Genomic DNA, 14733 nt, shown 5'->3' with positions numbered 1-14733 from the left:
CCCCATCCTACCATACCCTAATCTTAAACATTCTAGCATCAACTCAAAGTACAACATTTTGTCTAAATATTAACTCAAATCTCCATCTAAATCATTTAAATCATTATGGGTAAGACTTGGGGTATGATTAATGCTGAAGCAAAATTTCTTTACATCTGTCAATTTGTCAAACCAGACTAGTTATCTGCTTTCAGGTGGAACAGGTGGAGGATAAACATTTTCATTTTAAAAGGGAGACATCAGAAGGAAAACTTGGGCCTGGGTCCCAAGCAAGTCTAAAACCTAACGGCAGATTCCACATGATTTTAAGACTTGAGGAAAATCTTCGTTGGCTCCATGCTCTGTCCTGAGAAGTCCACTGAGGTCGTGGCACTGCCCCACTCTGAACCAAGGAGGTGGCCCAAAAAGTTAGCAGACTGACACTGAGCCTGACCCTTTGGACCGTGATAGTAGCAGCAGCCCTGCTGGCCCCTTAACTGCCCTCAAGCCAGTCTTCCATTTTCTTAAAGGATTAACATGTTTGGAGCTGGATAGCTCTGTCAGTCCCTTTCCTTCCTGTAGAATTCCAGAAGTCTGACAGCCTTCCTTCATTTAGTCTCATCTTCCCCGTCCAAACTGTCAGCGTTTCTGCTGAGATAGTTGATTGCATCCATAAATCACAAGCCTAATCTTTTTAGCAAATAGCCGTACAGCCACACCCTCACTGTTTTCTCCAGAGCATTCTTTCTCTTTATTTGCAGTATGGCTAGACTGAGAATTTTCCAAATCTTCATATTCTGGTTCCTTTTTGTGTAACAATTTCTTTTTCAGTTTATCTATTTCCTCTCACATTTGACTATTAGTAGCAAGGAGAAATCAAGCTGAACGAACCTTCAACCTTTGTTCAGAAATCTTCCCAGCTAAATCTCCAATTTCATCACTTAGAAGTTCTTTCCACCCAATGGGACACAATTCAGCCAAGTTCTTTGCCACTTAACAACAAGGATCACCTTTCCTCCAGCTTTCAATAGTATATTTCTCATTTCCATCTGAGCACTCAGTGGAATCACCTTTAATAGCTATGTTTCTAGCAACAGTCTAAGGCAATCTAGGCCTTTTCTATCATGTACCTCAAAATTCTTCCATCTTCTACTCATTACCCAATTCCAAAGCCAGTTCCACATTTTTAGGTGTTTGTTATAGCAGCAGCCCACTTTCCTTTAATAGAATCTGTATTAGTGTTCTCCAGAGAGGCAGAGCTTTAATGTTGCAGTCTGGAGGCAGAATTTTTGTTTTTATTGGGAAACCTGTCATTCCTCTTAAGGCCTTCAACTGATTGGATGAGGCCCACTGACATTAGTGAGGGTATTCTGCTTTACTTAAAGTCTGCTGATTGTAAATGTTAATTATATCTAAAAATTATCTTAACAGTAACATGATTGGTGTTTGACCAAACAACTGGACACCATAGCCTAGCCAAGTTGACACATATTAACCATCACAGGACTAAGCAAATAAATTTTAGGAGATCCATACAATGGAACTCTTGTATTATTAAATGAAAGAGAGCAAGTTACATGAGATGTATGGTATGATCCCACTTTTTGTTAAAAAATAGTTAGGAAAAAATATTGGGAGAAGATAACTGTCACTCAAGTGGTCGATGGAGTTATGAGTGATTATTGTTTTTGTTTATCTGTACTTTTTAAACTTTTATGATAAATGTGGGGGTTTTTTTGCCTAGTACAAAATATTTTTTCCCTCAGCTTTATTGAGATATAATTGACATATAACATTAGTTCAAGGTGTACAACGTGTTGATGTGATACACACATATTGCAGTATGACTAACACCACAGCATTATCCATCATGTTACATAATTACCATTTCTTTTTTGTGTGTGTAGTGAGAACCTTAAGATCTACTCTCTTAGCAACTTTCAAGTATAATACTGTATTAACTATTTTCACACTTTATCCATTCATCCATTGACAGACACTTAGGTTGTTTTCACATCTTGGCTGTTGTGAATAATACTGCAATAAACGTGGGAGTGCAGATATATCTTCAAGACCTTGTTTTCATTTCCTTTGGATGTAAACCCAGAAGTGGAATTGCTGTTTCATGTGCTGGTTCTATTAATTTTTTGAGGACCTCAATACTGTTTTCCAAGTAGTTTAGCCAATTTACATTCCTACTAACAGTGCATGAGGGGTCCCTTTTCCCCACATCCTTGCTAACATTTGTTATCTCTTGGTTTTTTTGTTTGTTTGTTTGTTTTGTTTTTTGTTTGTTTTTTAATGATAGCCATTCTAATACATGTGAAGTAATATCTCATTGTGGATTCGATTAGTGATGTTGAACATATTTTCATGTACCTGCTGGCTATTTGCATATCCTCTTTGGAAAAAATGTCTATTCAGTTCCTCAGCTCATTTTTCAGTTGGATGTTTTTGTATTGAGTTGTATGAGTTCCTCATATATTTTAGATATTAACCCCTTACCAGAAAAATGGTTTGTAGATATTTTTTCCCATTCTATCAGTTGCCTTTTCGTTTTGTTGACCGTTTCTTTTGTTGTGCAGAAGCCTTTTTTTCCCCCTGGCTTTATTAAAATATAATAGAAAATTAGTTGCTTGATTTGCATTGTACAATTCAATGAGTTTTTAAAAATTATAGTTGGCATACAATAATATTCCTGTTTCAGTTGTACAGCATAGTGATTAGAGATCTATATAACTCACAAAGCGATCATCTCACTAAATCTAGTATCCTTCTTCCTCTTACATGTTTATTACAACATTATTAACTATTTTTCTTATGCTACACTTTATATCTCCATGTCTATTTTGAACTATCCATTTGTACTTCTTAATCCCTTTGCCCTTTTTCACCATTCCCCCCACCATCTCCCACTTAGTAGCCCTCAAAAGATTCTCTGTATCTATAAGTTTGTTTCCGTTTTTGTTGTTGTTTATTTTGTTCTTTAGATTCCACATGTATGTGAAATCATGTGCTATTTGTCTTTATCTGACTTATTTCATTCAGTGCAATACCCTTCAGGTCCATCAAAGCAATATCTTTTTCCATCTCCATCCTTTTAGTCTCTGTATGTCTTTTAATCTGAAATGAGTCTCTTGTAGGCAGCATATGTAGAGGTCTTGTTTTCTTATCCATTCAGCCACCCTACTTTTTAGTTGGAACACTTAATTCTTTTCCATTTGAGGTACTCGTTGATAAGAATGTAGTTATTACCATTCTTTATTCATGTTTTTGATATATGTTTCTTCTTCTTAAAGAAAAAAACATTTCCTATAATAGTGGCTTGGTGTTGATGAATTCCTTTAGCTTATTTTTGTCTGGAAAGCTCTTTATCTGTCCTTTGACTCTAAATGATAACTTTGCTGGATAAAATATTATTGGTTATAGATCCTGGGTTTTCATCACTTTGAATATTTCCTGCCAATCCCTTCTGTCCTGCAAAGTTTCTTTTGAAATATCAGCTGCCAGTCTTATGGATGTTCCCTTGTAAGTAACTAATTGCTTTTCTCTTGCTGCTTTTAAGATTCTTTGTATTTAACCTTTGGCATTTTGATCATGATGTGTCTTGGTATAGGCCTTTTTGGGTTCTTCTTGGGACTCTCTGAGCTTCCTGGGGTTGTATGTCTATTTTCTTCACCAAGTGAGGGAAGTTTTCCATCATTATTTCTTCAAATAGCTCTTCAACTGCTTGTTCCCCTTCAAGTACCCCTATGATATGGATGTTTTACCTTTAATTGTGTCCCATAGGCTCCTTAAATTATTAATATAGTCTTGGTTTCTTTTTTCTTGCCATTCTGATTGAGTGTCCTTGACTTCCCCATCCTCTATATTAGTGGCTTGATCCTCTTTATCCACTCTGTTGATTCCTTCTAATATACTCTTCATCTCAGATCATGTGTTCTCCATTTCTGACTAGTTCCCTTTTATAATTTCCATTTCCATTTTTATGTTTTGTCTTTTTTTAAATATCTTTGTTAAAGTTCTCACTGAGTTCATCTACACTTCCCCTAAGTTCATTGGGCATCCTTATAACCAGTGTTTTAAATTCTGCATCTGTTAGATTGCTTGACTCCATTATTCCTGGATCTTTGTTCTGTTCTATCATATGGTTTCTGCTTCTTGGTCTTCCCATTTTGGCTACCTTTCCATGTCTGTTTCTGTGTACTAAGCAAAGCTCCTAAGTCTCCTGGTCTTATTAGTGTGGATTTGTGTAGTAGGTGTCCAGTGGCACAGTCCTGATAAGGGTTCAGCTGCAGGCCAAATTTAGCCCCAGCCTGTGTCCATCCAGGGCCACCTGTTAAGCTTCAGCAAGCAATCCCCAGACTGTGCTTATAGTTGCCTCAAGAGGTCTCGCCAGAAGCCAAGGTCAGCTGCCTCCAGTGTGAGTCTAGGTGCTGCTCAGCAAAGAGCACCGAACTTTTCAAGGACACAACTGGATGTGGCTTAGGTGGGGCTGTGAGTTGGGGGAGGCAGCATTTCAGGGAATCCTCTAACAGAGTGACCTCTGTAATCCAGTTTGAAGACATCTCAGCTATGGCGGTGCTGTGTCTGCACACTGGGTAGGGCTCAACAGAGCAATGGATACTACTGACACTTCTGTCTGGTAGAGAGCCTCACCTCTGACCCTCACTCCAGCAACTCAGTGTCCCCCTGTAAGTCTCTGGTGTCCCCTATGGAGCCAGTGTCTTCAGAGTGAGCAAGTCCATCATCACAAAAGTGACGCCCCTTTAAGAGGCGTCTGCAGCTGCTGCAGCCTCTATCCCACTTGGCTGCCCCGTCCTACCTTCTATCATTGCAGGTTGATTAATAATTTTCTCCCTGGTTTGTTAATTATTTCACTCCCTAGTTGTGGTACTCTTGTTCGTCTAGATCCCAGGTGACTTTGCATGCTGTTGACTCTGTGTTTCTGTCATAACTTTGATGTGGTCGCAACAGGGATGAACAAAGCTTCTATCTTCTATGCTATTTTTTTTTCCTGGGGTGTTGTGCAGAAGCTTTTAATTTTCATAGTCCCACTAATTTATTTTTGCTTTTGTGCCTTGTGCTTTTATTATCATATTTTAAAAAATTGTTGCAAAGACCAATGTCAAGTAGCATTTTCTCTATATTTTTTTCTAGAAGTGATATAGTTTCAGGTCTTATATTTAAGTCTTTAATCTATTTTGATTTTTTTTTGAGTTGTGTAAGGTAGAGGTCTAATTTCATTCTTCTGGATGTGGTTATCCAGTTTTTCCAACCTATTTACTAAAGAGACCATCTTTTCCCTATTGAATATTCTTGTCAAATATCAGTTCACAAAATATTTTCTTAATAATGAAAATGTTAGATTAGCCATTTTTCTTCATCAGAACCTTCAGTAAAACTAATCAGGTTTGGCAGTAACAGCCAAAAGGACTGTTACAAAAGGACTTACATTTGACCAGCATTTCTATTTCTCAGAATTTACCTTAAGAAAACCACCCAAGATGCAGTTAAAGATTTATATCCAATGATATTCATCACAGAGCTATTTATGATAAGATAAATTGAAAAGATCCCAATGCTCCGAAATCAGGGTTTGGGTAAATAAACTATGATATCGACATACAATGGAAAATTAGTTATTAAATATTCATTTTTTAAAAAATTAAGTTTATTGGGGTAACATTGGTTAATTATATAATTTTCAGATGTACATTATAATTTGACATCTGTATATTCTATTGTGTGTTTACCACCCAAAGTTCAGTTTCCTTTAACCACCATATATTTGATCCCTTTATTCACTTCACCCTCCCCTGCCCTTTATTTGACCCCCTTTACTCCGTCTACCTCCCTCCTCCCCACCCTCTACCCTCTGGTAATCACTAGTCTATAGTCCATGTCCATGTCCATGAGTCTCTGTTTCTTTGTCCTGTTCATTTGTTGCTTTTAGGTTTATATCCCACATACAAGTGATATCATGTGATTTTTGACTTTTTCTGTCTGGCTTATTTTGCTTAGCATGGTTTTCTCAATGTTGTCGCAAATGGCAGTATTTCATCTCTTCTTATGGCTGAGTAATATTCCATTTTATATATGTACCACAACTTCTTTAGCCAATCATCTATTGTAGGACACTCGTTTGCTTCCATCTCCTGGCCACTGCGAATAGTGCTGCTATGAACATCGGTGTGCAAATATCATTTCGGATATGGGTTTTCAAGTCTTTGGGGTAAATACCCAGTAGAGGGATTACTGGATCATATGGTAGATCAATTCTTAGTTTTTTGAGGAACCTCCATACTGTTTTCCATAGTGGCTGTACCAATTTGCAGTCCCACCAGCAATGTATGAGGGTTTCTTTTTCTTCGTATCCTCTCGCATACTTGTTATTACTTGTCCTGTTGATTATAGCTATTCTAACATGTGTGAGACGTTATCTCCTTGTGTTTTTGATTTGCATTCCCCTAATAGCTAGCGATGTTGAGCATCTTTTCATATATTTGTTGGACATTTGTATGTCCTCTAAGGAGAAGTATCTGTTCAGGTCTTCTGCTCATTTTTTGATTGGATCATGTGTTTTTTTGGTTGTCATTGATCTAATATTCCCAATAAGTCTTGCACCCACCTGACAACATATATAGTTATTACATTTTATTGATCATATTCCCTAAGCTGTACTTAACATCCCTGTGGCTATAACTACCAATTTTTACTTCCTGATCCCTTCACCTTTTCCACTCAGCCCCCCATCCCCTTTCCCATCTGGCAACCATCAATTTGTTCTCTGTATCTATGAGTTTATTTCTGTTTTATTTGTTTGTTTTTTAGATTCCACATATAAGTGAAATCATATGATATTTGTCTTTCTCTGTTTGACTTCTTTCACTTAGCATAATACCTTAGGTTCATCCTTGTAGTTGCAAAAGGTAAGATTCCATTCTTTTTATGGCTGAATAATATTCCATTGTATATATGTACCACATCTTCTTTTGCCATTCAACTTTTGATTGGAGCATTTAATCCAATTACATTTAAAGTAATCATAGCTAGGTATGTAGTTGTTGCTATTTTAAAATTGTTTTCAGATTATTTTTGTAGTTCTTTGTTCCTTTCTCATTCTCTTGCTCTCTTGTATGTAATGTGTTTGGATTCTTTTCTGTAAAGTTGTGTTTGGATTCTTTTCTCTTTATTTTTTGTATATCTCATAGAATTTTGGCTTGTGGTTAGCATGCGCTTCATATATACCGAGCTATATTTATAACGTTCTATTTTAAGTTGATGGTTGCTTAAGTTAAGCACATTCTAAAATCACTCTCATTTTTACTTACCCCTTTCCTATTATTTTGCCATTATTTTTTACTTTTGTGTGTGTTTGTGTGTACTCTTTTACTGTTGTAATTACGCATGATTTTCTTTTTCCTTTTAACCTTTGTATTTGTTGATCCTCTGCTTTTATTACGTTTCCCTTTTTTCAGTAAGAATTTTTTTCTTTGTGATATTTTCTTATTCATATTTTTATTTATTTTTTCTTCTTAAAGACATCCTTTAACATTGCTGTAATACCAGTTTGGTGGTGATGAACTCCTTCACATTTTTCTTGTCTAGGAAGCTCTTATCCCTCCCTTGATTCTAAATGATAGGCTTGCTGAGTTCCCTTGGTTGTAGGTCCTTGCTTTTCATCACTTTGAATATTTTGTGCCAATCCTTTCTGGCCTGCAAAGTTTCTGTTGAAGGTAACCAATTGCTTTTTCTCTTGCTGCTTTTAAGATTTTCTCTTTGTCTTAAAACCTTTGACGTTTTAATTATTACCTGTATTGGTGTGGGCATCTTTGGGTTTATAAGCCAGCAATTTCTCTGCTGGAGTGCTGCAGTAGCTGCCCTCCTCTTTGTAAAGTCTATGTTCAAAACTCAGTTAGTGTAGAGTGATGTTTTTAATGGTAAATCAGGTTGTCATTTCTCTACTCAAAACTCTCCAATAATTTCCTATTTCATAACAAAATTCAAAGTTTTTGAAATGATCTACAAGGCTCTATGTCAGAGGTTCTCAAACTTGAGCAACAGAATATTCTGGAGGTCAAGACTGTTGGGCCCACCTGAAGAATTTTATCATTCAATAGGTCTGGGTGGTGCTGGATATAATGATTTTGTGCCTTTCTAATTCATTTTAACCAGTTTCCACATGATGTTGATGCAGCTAGGGGACCCTTTTTTGAGAACCACTACTCTACACATAGTGTACTGTGTCCTCTCCCCCACTTTTCTCAGCTTCGCTGCTCCCTCTCAGCTTCCTCTTGCTGATGTTAAGAAATGTCCAAACCCATAGATAAATTTTTATAAGTTCATTCAAGGTTCTTTGAGCCAAACGGACTACATGCCTGAAAACAGGTTCTCAACAGACTGAGATAAATGCTTCCCAGAATGATAACTTGCAGTTTCCTTGATGCGTTTTGAGATTAAGAAGAGAATGTGAGGAAGATCACATCATGGTGGGAGAAAGCAAGGCAAGGATTGGATTAGAGGATAGTTATCAAAATTATGTGCTCTGAAGGTTGGTTATTCCCCTGAGTGGTCTGAAATACAGGCATTTCAAATGTGTTAAACTAGATATACAAGAACAAAGGGCAGGGCTTGCTTAAGGCAAAGATAAGCCTTTTACTAAGGAAATTATATGCCTGGGGCATGACTACCCATCATGGAGCGAGATTAGCCAGCGAGCTACTGAACAATGGTAGCTGCTGTGCTGAATTCTTCTCTTTGTGTTTGTTCCTTACAAGTAACTTCTTTATCAAAGTACAGGAGGTGCAGATCCACTAGAAACACTCCATCTCTAACGGCAATGGAACAGTGTCCGAAAGGCCCGTGTTCTCTTCGCAGGCGTCCAAGGAAGGATTGTTGGTAAAATAGAAACAGGCTGTTGTCTGCCCGCTCACGGGGAGTGCTATAGAGAAAGTTACTGTGGTTGAACGCAGGAATTTAAGGTATTCATACGGCGGGAAGCAGGCGCTTTTCTCCAGTGTCTTCGTCCGTGGGGCATTCGCTAGCCGTTCTTTCACCAATGTCACTCTGCGGATGATGTGAGCTGCTTGCGGTCCAGGAGAAGGTTTTCCAAACGCTCTCCAGAGAGCCAAGATGTCTGATCTTACACTCTGTCCTGGTTGGTGTGTGGGGAAGGGAATAAAGGATCTGCGATCCCCAGTCATTTCAAACTGTTATTCGAAGGATTCTGGCCCAGGCCTCCCGTGTCGAGGAGCGATGAGAACACAGTACCTTGCTTTGATTCTGATTTGGAACCGTGACGGGAATTCGCTCTCTTGTTTCTCGCTTGCAGCCTCGCTCTACGGCCTTGGCAATGAAACAGCCGTAGGCGTGAGTGGGAATTCAAATGGGAGTTGCGCGATTGCTCTCTATCACGTTTCACTCTAGGGACTCACACATGGTGGAGCCTGAAATTGAGTCCACGTTGTGCTTCCAGTCAGGTTACATGACTTAAGCAGTAATGCTTCAGAAAACGCCTTTGACGAGAAACGCGTCAATGGCACAGGCTTCTCTAGACGCGTGGCGTTCCAGTTGCGTGCCTTGCGAATGTTCTCGGTAGCTGACTTGAACTACCAGAAGAGTTCTCATTGGAGACTGAAGAATTCACCTCAGGGTAGAGAACTTTCTCTCCTCCAAGAACTACATACTGTCGAAAACATATTTGAAGCCTCTCAGTTTCTTGGACATCAATTCGTACCAAGCGGGATTAGGCTGAAAGCCTGGCGAATAATGTAGGTGCTGTACCTACTGCTAATCTTTGTGTTCCTTACTCAGTTTCTGGGTTTCAAGGTACAGGAAATGCCTATCCGTAGAAATAAATACTCCATTGCAAACAGCAAGGCAACACGTTTTGCACGGCTCTGTTCTGTACCGGGAAGTGCCATGAATGATCTCGGGGACTCTTGATCCAGGCTCTATGTGTGATTAGACACTGGGATGACATAGAGAATATTACTGTGCTTTTCTCCAGGAATCCAGCTTGCTCGTAGAGGACCGAGCAGGCGCTTTTGCACAGTGTTCTAGGCCCTGGTGAGCCTGAGGGCATTCTGTCAGGAATGTACTCTATGGATGATGTGAGTTGTTTTCGGTACCAGAGAAGAGACCGGAGACTCCCTTTGGAGAGCCCAGGTCTTTGATCTGGCACTCTGGACCGATTGTTTCGGCAGAGACCTAACCCGTCCCAGCTCCCGGGCGTTTCCCAAGATGTGATGGGAAACTGTTCTGGCGCGGTCGACACGAAGCGAGAGCAAGGTTGCATGTGTGGATTAGGAACCGTGTTTGGAGTTGGTCCTCTTGACTTCTGCCTGCAAACTGTATTCTCAGCCACGTCAGTCATCCAACGGAAGGGAAGTGTGTTTAGGGAGTCAGATGGAAATTCAGGGCTTTCTCCTGAAAACATCACAGAGGAGTGAAGAACACACTGGTGGAGCCATCAACGTGGGAATCTCCACTGTGCTCCATGGGCAAGTTCGATCACTTTGAGCAATAAAGCTTGAAGAAACACCATTGACTGCAAACACTAGCATTCCAAAGGCTTCTCTGGAAGCCTGGGGCTCGCCTCGCATTCCTTACGAATGTTCTAGGAAGATGACTTCAAGGAAAGGCAGAAGAGCTCTAAGAGTCGACGCGGAAAATCCCCTCAGGGCAGAGAGCCTTTCCCCTTCCTACAAGTAAGAAGAGTAAAAGTCATCTAGAGAACCTGGCCTTTTCCAGGACATTAATTCGCAGCAAGCGGGATTAGCCAGCGAGCTACTGAACAGTGGTAGCTGCTGTGCCGAGTTCTTCTCTTTGTGTTTGTTCCTTACGTGTGACTTCTTTATCAACGTACAGGAGGTGCAGATCCACTAGAAACACTCCATCTCTAACGGCAGTGGAACAGTGTCCGAAAGGCCCGTGTTCTCTTCGCAGGCGTCCAAGGAAGGATTGTTGGTAAAATAGAAACAGGCTGTTGTCTGCCCGCTCACGGGGAATGCTATAGAGAACGTTACTGTGGTTGAACGCAGGAATTTATGGTATTCATACGGCGGGAAGCAGGCGCTTTTCTCCAGTGTCTTCGTCCGTGGGGCATTCGCTAGCCATTCTTTCACCAATGTCACTCTGCGGATGATGTGAGCTGCTTGCGGTCCAGGAGAAGGTTTTCCAAACGCTCTCTAGAGAGCCAAGATGTCTGATCTTACACTCTGTCCTGGTTGGTGTGTGGGGAAGGGAATAAAGGGATCTGCGATCCCCAGTCATTTCAAACTGTTATTCGAAGGATTCTGGCCCAGGCCTCCTGTGTCGAGGAGCGATGAGAACACAGTACCTTGCTTTGATTCTGATTTGGAACCGTGACGGGAATTCGCTCTCTTGTTTCTCGCTTGCAGCCTCGCTCTACGGCCTTGGCAATGAAACAGCCGTAGGCGTGAGTGGGAATTCAAATGGGAGTTGCGCGATTGCTCTCTATCACGTTTCACTCTAGGAACTCACACATGGTGGAGCCTGAAATTGAGTCCACGTTGTGCTTCCAGTCAGGTTACATGACTTAAGCAGTAATGCTTCAGAAAACGCCTTTGACGAGAAACGCGTCAATGGCACAGGCTTCTCTAGACGCGTGGCGTTCCAGTTGCGTGCCTTGCGAATGTTCTCGGTAGCTGACTTGAACTACCAGAAGAGTTCTCATTGGAGACTGAAGAATTCACCTCAGGGTAGAGAACTCTCTCTCCTCCAAGAACTACATACTGTCGAAAACATATTTGAAGCCTCTCAGTTTCTTGGACATCAATTCGTACCAAGCGGGATTAGGCCGAAAGCCTGGCGAATAATGTAGGTGCTGTACCTACTGCTAATCTTTGTGTTCCTTACTCAGTTTCTGGGTTTCAAGGTACAGGAAATGCCTATCCGTAGAAATAAATACTCCATTGCAAACAGCAAGGCAACACGTTTTGCACGGCTCTGTTCTGTACCGGGAAGTGCAATGAATGATCTCGGGGACTCTTGATCCAGGCTCTATGTGTGATTAGACACTGGGATGACATAGAGAATATTACTGTGCTTTTCTCCAGGAATCCAGCTTGCTCGTAGAGGACCGAGCAGGCGCTTTTGCACAGTGTTCTAGGCCCTGGCGAGCCTGAGGGCATTCTGTCAGGAATGTACTCTATGGATGATGTGAGTTGTTTTCGGTACCAGAGAAGAGACCGGAGACTCCCTTTGGAGAGCCCAGGTCTTTGATCTGGCACTCTGGACCGATTGTTTCGGCAGAGACCTAACCCGTCCCAGCTCCCGGGCGTTTCCCAAGATGTGATGGGAAACTGTTCTGGCGCGGTCGACACGAAGCGAGAGCAAGGTTGCATGTGTGGATTAGGAACCGTGTTTGGAGTTGGTCCTCTTGACTTCTGCCTGCAAACTGTATTCTCAGCCACGTCAGTCATCCAACGGAAGGGAAGTGTGTTTAGGGAGTCAGATGGAAATTCAGGGCTTTCTCCTGAAAACATCACAGAGGAGTGAAGAACACACTGGTGGAGCCATCAACGCGGGAATCTCCACTGTGCTCCATGGGCAAGTTCGATCACTTGGAGCAATAAAGCTTGAAGAAACCCCATTGACTGCAAACACTAGCATTCCAAAGGCTTCTCTGGAGGCCTGGGGCTCTCCTCGCATTCCTTACGAATGTTCTAGGAAGATGACTTCAAGGAAAGGCAGAAGAGCTCTAAGAGTCGACGCGGAAAATCCCCTCAGAGCAGAGAGCCTTTCCCCTTCCTACAAGTAAGAAGAGTAAAAGTCATCTAGAGAACCTGGCCTTTTCCAGGACATTGATTCGCAGCAAGCGGGATTAGCCAGCGAGCTACTGAACAGTGGTAGCTGCTGTGCCGAGTTCTTCTCTTTGTCTTTGTTCCTTACGTGTGACTGCTTTATCAACGTACAGGAGGTGCAGATCCACTAGAAACACTCCATCTCTAACGGCAATGGAACAGTGTCCGAAAGGCCCGTGTTCTCTTCGCAGGCGTCCAAGGAAGGATTGTTGGTAAAATAGAAACAGGCTGTTGTCTGCCCGCTCACGGGGAGTGCTATAGAGAAAGTTACTGTGGTTGAACGCAGGAATTTAAGGTATTCATACGGCGGGAAGCAGGCGCTTTTCTCCAGTGTCTTCGTCCGTGGGGCATTCGCTAGCCGTTCTTTCACCAATGTCACTCTGCGGATGATGTGAGCTGCTTGCGGTCCAGGAGAAGGTTTTCCAAACGCTCTCCAGAGAGCCAAGATGTCTGATCTTACACTCTGTCCTGGTTGGTGTGTGGGGAAGGGAATAAAAGGATCTGCGATCCCCAGTCATTTCAAACTGTTATTCGAAGGATTCTGGCCCAGGCCTCCCGTGTCGAGGAGCGATGAGAACACAGTACCTTGCTTTGATTCTGATTTGGAACCGTGACGGGAATTCGCTCTCTTGTTTCTCGCTTGCAGCCTCGCTCTACGGCCCTGGCAATGAAACAGCCGTAGGCGTGAGTGGGAATTCAAATGGGAGTTGCGCGATTGCTCTCTATCACGTTTCACTCTAGGGACTCACACATGGTGGAGCCTGAAAATGAGTCCACGTTGTGCTTCCAGTCAGGTTACATGACTTAAGCAGTAATGCTTCAGAAAACGCCTTTGACGAGAAACGCGTCAATGGCACAGGCTTCTCTAGACGCGTGGCGTTCCAGTTGCGTGCCTTGCGAATGTTCTCGGTAGCTGACTTGAACTACCAGAAGAGTTCTCATTGGAGACTGAAGAATTCACCTCAGGGTAGAGAACTTTCTCTCCTCCAAGAACTACATACTGTCGAAAACATATTTGAAGCCTCTCAGTTTCTTGGACATCAATTCGTACCAAGCGGGATTAGGCTGAAAGCCTGGCGAATAATGTAGGTGCTGTACCTACTGCTAATCTTTGTGTTCCTTACTCAGTTTCTGGGTTTCAAGGTACAGGAAATGCCTATCCGTAGAAATAAATACTCCATTGCAAACAGCAAGGCAACACGTTTTGCACGGCTCTGTTCTGTACCGGGAAGTGCCATGAATGATCTCGGGGACTCTTGATCCAGGCTCTATGTGTGATTAGACACTGGGATGACATAGAGAATATTACTGTGCTTTTCTCCACGAATCCAGCTTGCTCGTAGTGGACCGAGCAGGCGCTTTTGCACAGTGTTCAAGGCCCTGGTGAGCCTGAGGGCATTCTGTCAGGAATGTACTCTATGGATGATGTGAGTTGTTTTCGGTACCAGAGAAGAGACCGGAGACTCCCTTTGGAGAGCCCAGGTCTTTGATCTGGCACTCTGGACCGATTGTTTCGGCAGAGACCTAACCCGTCCCAGCTCCCGGGCGTTTCCCAGATGTGACGGGAAACTGTTCTGGCGCGGTCGACACGAAGCGAGAGCAAGGTTGCATGTGTGGATTAGGAACCGTGTTTGGAGTTGGTCCTCTTGACTTCTGCCTGCAAACTGTATTCTCAGCCACGTCAGTCATCCAACGGAAGGGAAGTGTGTTTAGGGAGTCAGATGGAAATTCAGGGCTTTCTCCTGAAAACATCACAGAGGAGTGAAGAACACACTGGTGGAGCCATCAACGTGGGAATCTCCACTGTGCTCCATGGGCAAGTTCGATCACTTTGAGCAATAAAGCTTGAAGAAACCCCATTGACTGCAAACACTAGCATTCCAAAGGCTTCTCTGGAGGCCTGGGGCTCGCCTCGCATTCCTTA

This window comes from Pteropus medius, unplaced genomic scaffold, assembly GCF_902729225.1.
Source record: "Pteropus medius unplaced genomic scaffold, Ma_sr-lr_union100, whole genome shotgun sequence".
NCBI classification, from domain to species: Eukaryota; Metazoa; Chordata; class Mammalia; order Chiroptera; family Pteropodidae; genus Pteropus; species Pteropus medius.
The sequence above is the reverse complement of the archived record's forward strand: the minus strand, read 5'-3'. Positions refer to the sequence as shown.